The sequence below is a fragment of the Gracilinanus agilis genome, chromosome 6, assembly GCF_016433145.1.
Source record: "Gracilinanus agilis isolate LMUSP501 chromosome 6, AgileGrace, whole genome shotgun sequence".
NCBI classification, from domain to species: domain Eukaryota; kingdom Metazoa; phylum Chordata; class Mammalia; order Didelphimorphia; family Didelphidae; genus Gracilinanus; species Gracilinanus agilis.
Window position 1 is genome coordinate 107,240,723 of NC_058135.1, and position 10,123 is coordinate 107,250,845.

The following is a 10,123-nucleotide window of genomic DNA, read 5'->3' on the forward strand; positions in this document are numbered from 1 at the left end:
CTTTCTTTCTTTCTTTCTTTCTTTCTTTCTTTCTTTCTTTCTTTCTTTCTTTCTTTCCTTCCTTCCTTCCTTCTTTGTTTCTTTTTGTTTTTTAGAATTCTTTGAGACATTTTATTCATCGACCATACACTTTAATAGCCAGGGTTTTTTAACAGATAAAACATTATTCAAGATACTCTACAGGTTTAATAGTGCCTCAGAGGTTCTGTTCTTTAAATATCATTGACTATTTTCTATGCCTAGAATGTGATTCTCTCCTTATCTTGGCTTCCCAAATTTCTAGATTTCCTTCAGTTCTCAGCTCAAATCTCACCTTCAGCCAGAAATCCTTCCCAACCTTCCCCCAACTTCACATTACACACACTGCTAGTGCTTTCCCTCTGAGATTACCTTTCATTTCACTATACATATCTTGTATATAGATGGTATTTGTATGTTGTCGCCACTGTGATAATGTGAACTCTTTCAGGGCAGTGGACATCACATTGCTTTTCTTCGTGTGTATTCCTAGCACAGTATCTGGAACAGAGTGACTGTTAAATCAATGCTTGATAGACTGGTATGTACAGGATTTCATTGTGACTGACTGGCTTCAGATACTCCACTAAATGACTTTGGAGTATCAACTCTTCTTGGCTTCTCATTTGGATGTCTGTGTTGAGTATTGGCCAAAGCTAGTGTTTTGGTGCTCATTTGTGTAGTAATTACCTGTAATTTCTGTTACCTTTGTTCTGTGTGATTTCCTATAATTGCCACCCCAACCACTTCACTTGGAAGTATATTTGATTTTCTCTCATTGTTCAGTAATGTCCAACTCTGTGATTTTCTTGGCAGAGATGCTGAAGTGGTCTGCCATTTCCTTCTCTAGTAGGTCACTTTTTGTCGGAACTCTCCAGTATGACTTGTCCATTTTGAATAAACCTACATTGTATAGCTCATAGCTTCATTGAGCTATGCAACCCCATCTACCATGACAAGGATATGGGAGGAATTTACCTTCCTTGGATTCCTGTTATTTTACTTTTAGCAGTGGTGGAGTTAGAGAGTGAGATTCTCTGGATTGATCATTTGGCATTTAAATATTGCCTTAATTGAATGTTGCAATATGTATAAAGTTTTCTCAGGAACCTTTAAGTCAGCTCAATGAAATTATTGGTTTTTCATTTTCAAATATCACCTTCTTGTGGTATCTTCTTGTGGATGGAGGGAAATTATTTTGTATTTATTTTATGTCCTTCAGTAGGGTCATTCAGTACATAAGAGAACATTCACTCAACAAATGTCTTTTAAACACCTATTTAGTGCCAAACACATTGGGAATATTAAAACAAAAACTAAAAAGCATCTGCCTCTTAGAAGTTTATACTCCAAATCCGTAACTGAATATAGGGGAGAGAAATATGTCTGCTCCCCAGTTTCCCCTGGGGCTAATCCTGACTTTCATTGCTTATATTGATAAAAACTACAGAGGCTCTGTCAGAGGCATGAAAGATAGACCCTATTTGGAGAGTCCTAGGACACTGGAAGAGTTTGGATTCAGATCTTTCATGTGTTTCAGAAAACTTTTCAATATAATTATATTAATAGATGATATGATAAGGTTACTTGACTAATATTCAGTCCTCTTTCAACTACACTGATATTTATATAGCATATATATTTTTGTAAAGTGCTTTATGTATATTATCCCATATGAACCTCAAAATGACAGTGTTTTTTGCTTTATATTTGGAGATGGACCTATAATTTAGGTATCTCTGAAACGTGGAAATTCCCTCATCTAATGCAGATTTGTAAATGCTCTGTGATTTAGAGCTTTCTAGAGTGATATTAAGAGTTGAAAAATTAAATGACATGCTCTTATTATTAGAATTATAATTAGCATGTATAAGAGGCAGTATTTAAACCCATATTTTCCTGACTTCAAACATGACATTCCCTCTATAATCATGTTGTTTTTTATAGGACAGATACTATAGATACTATTATCTCCATTTTATAGATGAGGAAATAGTCTCAAAGACATTGAGGTACTTGTCTATGGTAAAAAAGCAAACAAGTATGAGACAGGTTCAGAATCCTGGTCTTCACTCAAATTCTATGTTTCCTAAAGGAGTTCTGAGACTTGATGAGGACAGAGTGATGAGGACAGATTAATGGTACTTGGGTCAGAAGTCCTAGATTTGAATCCTGCCTCCCATCTCTAGTGGTTGTGTAAATGTTTCCCACACTATCATTTTACTTCTTTTTGATCATAGCTGTAGCTGCTGATGTGGCAAGTTTTAATTTTTGAGTTCAGTAATGTGATAAGTTCTAGCTGCTATGATTTGTTCTATTTACTCATCAATATAGGTGCTAAGACCATGTCACACTACCAGCCCTCAATAGTCTTCTCAAAAATCCTTTATTCAAATGTGGAAGTTTATAAATAACAAATCTGAATGCCATGTATTCATTAAAATTCTACCCAGGAAAAATATCTCCCCATTATCCCCTGACTAATACACTCCAGTGTCTTCATGTGTATCATAAAACATAATAAAATGGATAATGGATATATTTTCCTTAACAATATTGCCGTAATTTAAATTCTTATATAATGACATGAATAAAGCCTTTTTTTTTTAAACTTGGAGAAAATGGTAAAGTGTCAGGTTATAGCTCAACAAAGTTAGCAAATGCATTATTTAAAAGAATTAATGAATCATTCTCACTAGCACGTAATCATTTTTCCACATCTGTGTTTTATTTGAATTATTCTTGGGTAGTTTCAGAACAAAACCAGAAGACTTGACATGCTGTAAGCATAGCTATCCATTTCAAACAGCTACAAGAAAGACTTATTTGCACATAATTACTATTTCAAGATAATTTCTCTTGATCCTGACACTGCAAGGCTGGAAAAGGTAGCCCTCTTTCTATTTTCTCCCCAAATTGTAAATGAGCCATTAATGAGCTAGACAATCAATCTAAAGGTAGAAATATCCCATTCTCTCCCAATGCAGAATCTTATAAATACTAGTGGGGGTGGAGAGTGAGAAAAAAATATTCTTCAAAAAATGACAACCTACTCCAATACAAATAGTGTTACTCCCTATCAAAGAAAAACAAAACGGTTGCAAAAATCCAAGTATCTGAACTCAAGGCATATTTCATTCCATATATGTCTAAAATGGTACATTAAATGAATATCTGCAAAAGAAATCAATTGCACTCAATCTAAGGAAAGACATTTTCCAAACACATTAAAAACCAGAGTGAAACCTATTGCAATGAAGTTACCCAGTGTGGAGTTCAGATTTTGAAGCCTGGATAAATGCAATTTATATGTGATACATTTTCTGTTAACCCTTTCCCACCTTTTCATTCTTATTCCTATGAAAAATGGAGTAGGGTTATTAATGTAAATGGTTCTGTATGCACATAAATGCTTATAAATGGGAGTGTATACATATATTCCGGTGTGTGATGCATGCATAAAAATCCTTCCTGTAGGAGGTAAAACTTGACCTGAAGCTTAAAGGAGATATAAGATTGTTAGAGGAAGACATAAGGAAAGAAGATATTCCTCTGGAGAGAAAAACAAAGAGGCAAGAGATGGAGATATAGTGCTGAGTTTAGGGAACACCTGTTTAATTAGAATATAAAGAGTAGGTAAAGATTATGCTTCAAGAATCTGGAAAAGGTGGGATAGAGCCACATTGTGAATCAAAATGGTTCTAAAAAAAGGTTTTCTTTTGAACCTTGAGGCTTGCAAATTATTTGCTTCACTTATAATAATGATACACATTTTAATATTTGTAATTCAATCATTTTTTTCCCAAATAACTGCCAGTAAAACTTGACTTCCATTTCCCATTCAGTTTTAGAGATGTCAGAATCAGTACTAACAGGCAATACGTTCCTGCCAACTCTGCCATTGTAGTAAGTTCTTTATTAAGAAATTTTTTGGCAAAGAAGTGACAGAGACTGACAAAGTCCTTCTAATATGGCATCAAGTGGCTGTGATCTGCTTTACTCAAGTGACACTACATTGTGAGCGACTAACTTTTTCTTCAAAATTGACATGTAATCAGTACAAATGAGAGACTTGAGTAGTAAATGAATGAATGAATATTTCAGGCACTGTGCAAGGGAGCTAAGGTTTTATATATGTATGTATATATATATATATATATATACATACACACACACACACACACACACACACACACACAAAACATTCATATGTGTCCCAAGGGAAGGAGGGAATGTAGGATAAAAGATGACAGAAGCTTCTTGGGATGGGTGGAGGAGAAGCTTAGATAACTGGAATTTCTAAGCAGAAAGAGGGACAGGAGAGCTCTGGAGTATGGATATGCATCTGCCACCAGCAAATTACAAATGAAAGGCATGAATTAAATGTAATCCTCCAGAGCAGGAGTCTTGTTTGGATCACTAACTTGTTGAAGGAATTACTTTACTAGTCAGAATTTTGCTATTTCTTAGTCCTTTACTGAATTTATTCCACCCCCCCCCACACACATCCCTCTGCCTCATGGCTACCTGTTGATCAGTCCTCACACCTTTTGCTATGTTTTGATAGCTTTACTTAATGTCTATAATTTTATAATGGGGTTTTTCCAGAATAAAATAAGCTGGTATTAAATTGAATTCTGAATGAGTATTTGCTATATGATATTAGACTGTGAAATAGAAAAGTGCAAAAGGGAGCTTATGGATCAAAGATAAACTTCAGTCTGTATCAAATGAAGCTTATTCTTTCAAAGAGGGTTTTTGTTTGTTGTTTGTTTTTAATAAGATTTTAGCTTCTAGCTAGAAGTGTCAGGAAGCTTCCGATTGTTTTTTGTAGCTAACCCACTTTTAACACAGTGGACTTTTTAAGTGTAATTTCAAAGACTTTGGGAAAAGTGATTCATCTTTGAGTGTCAAAATATGTTATGTACAACTTTGATGAATTTTTCAGTATAAGGATATGCTTTACTATTTTTTGCTTTTGTTTTTGTTGTTATAATCTTCATGCAGGAGACAATCTGGATGGAGTTCAAAGTTATTCTAAAATCAAAGAATAGAATTCAATGGACACAGGGAAAGTTGCATTTTCAAACAATTTGGTCTACAGGAAACTAGACTGTGATCAGTTATTTTCATTTAATGTTGATTTATTTGCATAATAAAATTGCCTCGGTAAATATTTGAGAGTACCCCTTTTGACGCAGAATTTCATTAATTTTAAATAAGTTTGTTACAAAAAATAGGCAAATTACAGAAGGGAAATATTAACTTAGTTTTATCAAGATGAAGACTACTTTGATGATGAAGACTTTCACAAGTAAGGAAGTCATCCAAATATAGTGAAATAATATTTATACCAGGGTAAGGCAATTAATTAGGTGATAAAGTGTATGGAAAACTGGACTTGGAGTCAGGTAGATCTGAATTTGAATCTTGCCTGAAACTGTGTGACACTGGGCAAAACACTAAATTCTCTGAGCCTCAGTTTTCCTCATTCAGAAAATGAAAAGGGCTATCCCTGATGACCTTCAAGTCTTCTTTCAGTTCTAAATCTGTGATCTTGTGTCTTCATGTGATCTATTCAAGGTCATACAATGAGTTAGTGTCTCAGACAAGATCTGAACACAGTTGCTGTCAAACTGGATACCAGATATCTATACACTTCATCATAACTTATTAGTATTCTAGCTTTGCTTATGTTACAATTTGCAGGATTTTAATCATAGCTATATTTATACTGGCAAATTAATAGACTTAGATCTTCTCAAAATTTATAAATCATAATATTTGGCACTCCCCTATTTAGTTTAATAAAAAAAAATTATTTAACTGTGGCTATTCTTGTCTATCCAAATCCTAGACTTTGGGAAGAGAATTTGAAGATGATCTATGCACTAATCTTGTCTTCTGGTCATGGTTACCTCAAGTGGTAGCCATGACCCTTAGGAGCTGGTGTTCCAATTTTTCTGGAGGATGTGGTTGGTAATATAGTGATGTCTGACAACTGACTAAGGCCACTTCATATTGTAAATTTTGCTGAGAATACTGGATTATTTGGAGATGCTAATAGTTATCAGGAACTGCCCCAAATGAAACCAGATTAGATGTACACCCAGGAGAGTCAGCTACTGGCCTTGGAATTTTAACCAATTCATTGTGTCTATAGTCAGTAATGTTCTACTTTATAGAAGGATAAAGAGATTATCAGATCAATTAAAGCAATATTAATATCTTTGGATTGTTCAGAGGCAAGTCAGTTACATTTCTGTTCCTTTTAACGATACTGGTTTTAAAATTTGTGTTTCAAGTGTATCATCATTCTAAGTCTATAATTTTAATAGAATGCCAAATGCCAAAATTACAAGGAGAAAGCTACTTTAATTTTGTTACATTAAGAAATTCCAGAATACATAAATTCCTAGGAATAAATCTATTCTAATTTGACAGTGTTGTAAGAGTTCCTCTACCTCATGATGGCATTGGCAAATTGAGAATGGTAACTTACTTACACTCAATATCATTTGTTTACTAATATGCAAAGAAAATATTCTAATATAATGATTATAATAAGCTCCCAGAAACTATTCTGAATATATTTCCTCTGTATAAACCCTTTAAAAGATGAATGAACAAAAATAAGAGGATTTGAATATTCTTAAAATCAAAAAAGACCTCCTTACAAAATAATGCAAAGCATAAAATTTATAATTAGAAATATGGAGTATACACTATGATCATATGAGAAAAAATAAAATAAAATGACTAAAGAAAGAATCCTGATGGGGTCTTGGAGTGACCATAACAGTTATGATGTTATCTGTGTTATGGTTAATGTAATTATAAGGTTACTAAGAAAATATAGTTATAGGCATTATTGTTCATTATTAAATTTCTAATAAAATATTTTTTAAAAATTGAAACACCAAAACATTTAAATGTAGAATCTCAAAGACAGTTATTTAAGAGTGGTTGGGGTTCATAGATAGTGGGTAATTATTTGAGATTTAAGAGAAGCTAGGGAGGTCAATATTTTTAGAGGGGTTGGGATGCATTCCAAGCATGAGAGATAGCCAGAGAAAATGCCTAGAGGTAAGTGATGGAGTATCTTATTCATGGAACAGCCCAGGAGCCAGTGTCACTGGATCACAGAATAGCATAAGGGAATGAGGTATAAAAAAACTGTGAAGGCATTATGTGCCTCTGTCACATGACAGCATTCTACAGCAAGTCATCATTTGAGAGCATACAGTGGTTTTCACCAAGAAATTCAATAGAAGAGGCGAGACCTTCCAACTTTCCAATTCTGAATAGAGATGAGAAGCATAATATTTTAAAAAGCAGAACTGAGTCAATTCTCAGAAAAACAAAAGAATCACCCTTTAATGATTCTGGATTCTGCATATCCTAGTCTAAAATCAAAGGTTAGCAAAAAGGTGCCCACATTTTAATTAAAGTAATTTTAACAGAATTTGAAATGTAAGTCCAGAGCTACAGCTAGCAATTTTGGCATCCAGGGCTCTAACAAACCATGACTGGGGCAAGAAGTAGGAAATATACTTTTAAGTCAACTTTTAAAAACAAATTCACTGAAAATAGTTGAGATCACAAGATGTGAGATGCTAATAGACTATTTCCTTAAGTTATAAAAATTCAGCAAGGCAGTTTTGAATGAATGAACTTCAGAATTGTTATTTTTAGGTTTCTGCAAAAACTGAATGGAATTAGAAAAAAAATAGCCAAGGGATAATAACTTAGGAGTTCACCGATCCATTTTATTATTACGCTGTATACACCAAGGATTATATATGACAAGTAATATTTTTGCCTTCCAACATAAACTCCAAGAGAGGAGTCTCTTGAAACCAAGATAAAAAGGCATCTTTTAAATCATTTTATTGGATCAACACCATTGCATTTGTTTGTTGAACATTCACACTATTTGTAACCCAGTTTCATGATGACACTCTCCAGCTTGATATCACTAAACATAAAGCAGGCTTGTCTATGTCAATCTACATAAGGAACTCCAGCTGGATAAGAAAAATGCATGTCAGTCTAAATGGTCCCGGTATATGAAAATTATAAATCTTCCTGCCACTTGCCTATCCTCAAGACATCCCTGACAATATGATGGGCTGTGATTATGTTATCTTGCTGTTAAGATGAATGGCTTCTCTAAGCCCCATTGAGTTCCTACCTACCATCTGTCTCTGGAACTCTTACCATGAGTGCCAAACTGATAAGTCCTGAAGTGGCCAAGGTCATTGAATAGATGGTCTTTCTAGACGAGAACTAGCACGAATGATCAGACTAAGGCATCTGGCAAGTTAATGATGCTGACAAGGGGCCTCAGTCCAGAGAGACTGTTCTCTCAGAGTTTGCATTACACCATGAACAGAGAAATTCTCATCTAAAATTTTCCTCTCTTATTTCAGTGCCTGTGTTTTCAACAGGTATGGCATGAAAATACATAAGCAGCAATACTTTCAAGTGATACTAGATTCTTAGACAGTATCATGACAGGAGGTAAATGAACTAAGTAGATTCCTATATTTGGTTTACTGTGTAACTTTAAAGAAATTATTTTTATGTGCCAATACAATATTTTTAAATAATAATTTTCTGGCATTTTGCAATCCATGTTTTCTCCCTTCCTCCTACTTCTTTCCCTTCTCTCCTTCCCAAGATGGCAGTTAATAGGATATAACTTGGATATGTGTTATCATATAATACATATCTCCATGTTCATCATACTGTGAAAGAAGACAGGTATTATTTTCATTAGAGAAAAATTCAGGGAAAAAATAAAATAAAAAATAATATGCTTCAATCTGCATTGTGTCCATTAGTTCCTTCTATAATGGTGAATGGACTTATACCTCATGGTTCCCTTGAGTTTGTCCTGGTTCCTTGTATTGCTGATCAATCTGTATAGTTAGAAATCTTGTACACTTGGACTTCATCTCCCAACATCCTTTTCCCTTTCCCCATATTCACACCTTCATGTATTGTTTATAAATTGTATAACTCCACCCCCTCTCTCTCTTTTCCCATGTGCACAGCTGGGAAAGCTGGCTTTTTTTTACTTTTGCTTTTTATGTTAGTTATTATTGACAAATCTTATTAAATATAATACTTGGAGATATCGTATATTAATTTTGAAGCTTACAAATCACAGTTGATCACAAGCTATTACTATGTATAACATTCTCTTGGTTCTTGTCACATAACTTTGCTTCATTTCACGTAAATCTTTCCAGGTGTTTTTTTTCCCCCTGCCATGATTGTCCTGCTCATCATTTCTATTGGCACAACAGTATTCTATTACAATCATATACTGCAACTTGTTCAGCCATTCCTCAATTAATGGACAGCCCCTTCAGTTTCCAGTTATTTGCCTCCATAAAAAGAGCTGCTATAAATATTTTGATACAGGTAGGTTCTTTTCTCCTATCTTTGTTCTCTTTGGGATACAGACCTAGTCCTGGTAGTTCTGAGTCAAAGGGCATGCTTAGTTTGATAGTCCTCTGAACATGGGTGCAAATAGCTCTTTAGAATGATTGTATCAGTTCACACCTCCACCAACAACCTATTAGTGTCCCAGTTTTACCACATCTCCTTATCATTTTCATTTTGTATCATATTAATCAATCTGAATAGGTATGAGGTTATACTCAAGAGTTTATTAAAACTGGAATTTCTCTAATTAATAGTGATTTGGAGCAATTTTTTCTATAACCAAAAATAGTTTTATTTATTTATTTATTTATTTTTACATTTATTAATATTCATTTTTAACCTGATTACATGATTCATGCCCCCACTTTCCCCCTCACCCCCCCCCCGCTCTCCCCTCACCCATAGTTGACACACATTTCCACTGGTTGTAACATGTGTCCTTGTTCAGGGCCTATTTCCATATTGTTGTTAGTTGCATTGGTGTGGTAGTTTCGAGTCCACATCCCCAATCATGTCCACCCCAACCCATGCATTCAAGCAGTTGTTTTTCTTATATGTTTCCTCTCCTGCAGTCCTTCCTCTGAATGTGGGTAACATTCTTTACCATAAATCCCTCAGAATTGTCCTGGGTCATTGCATTGCTGCTGGT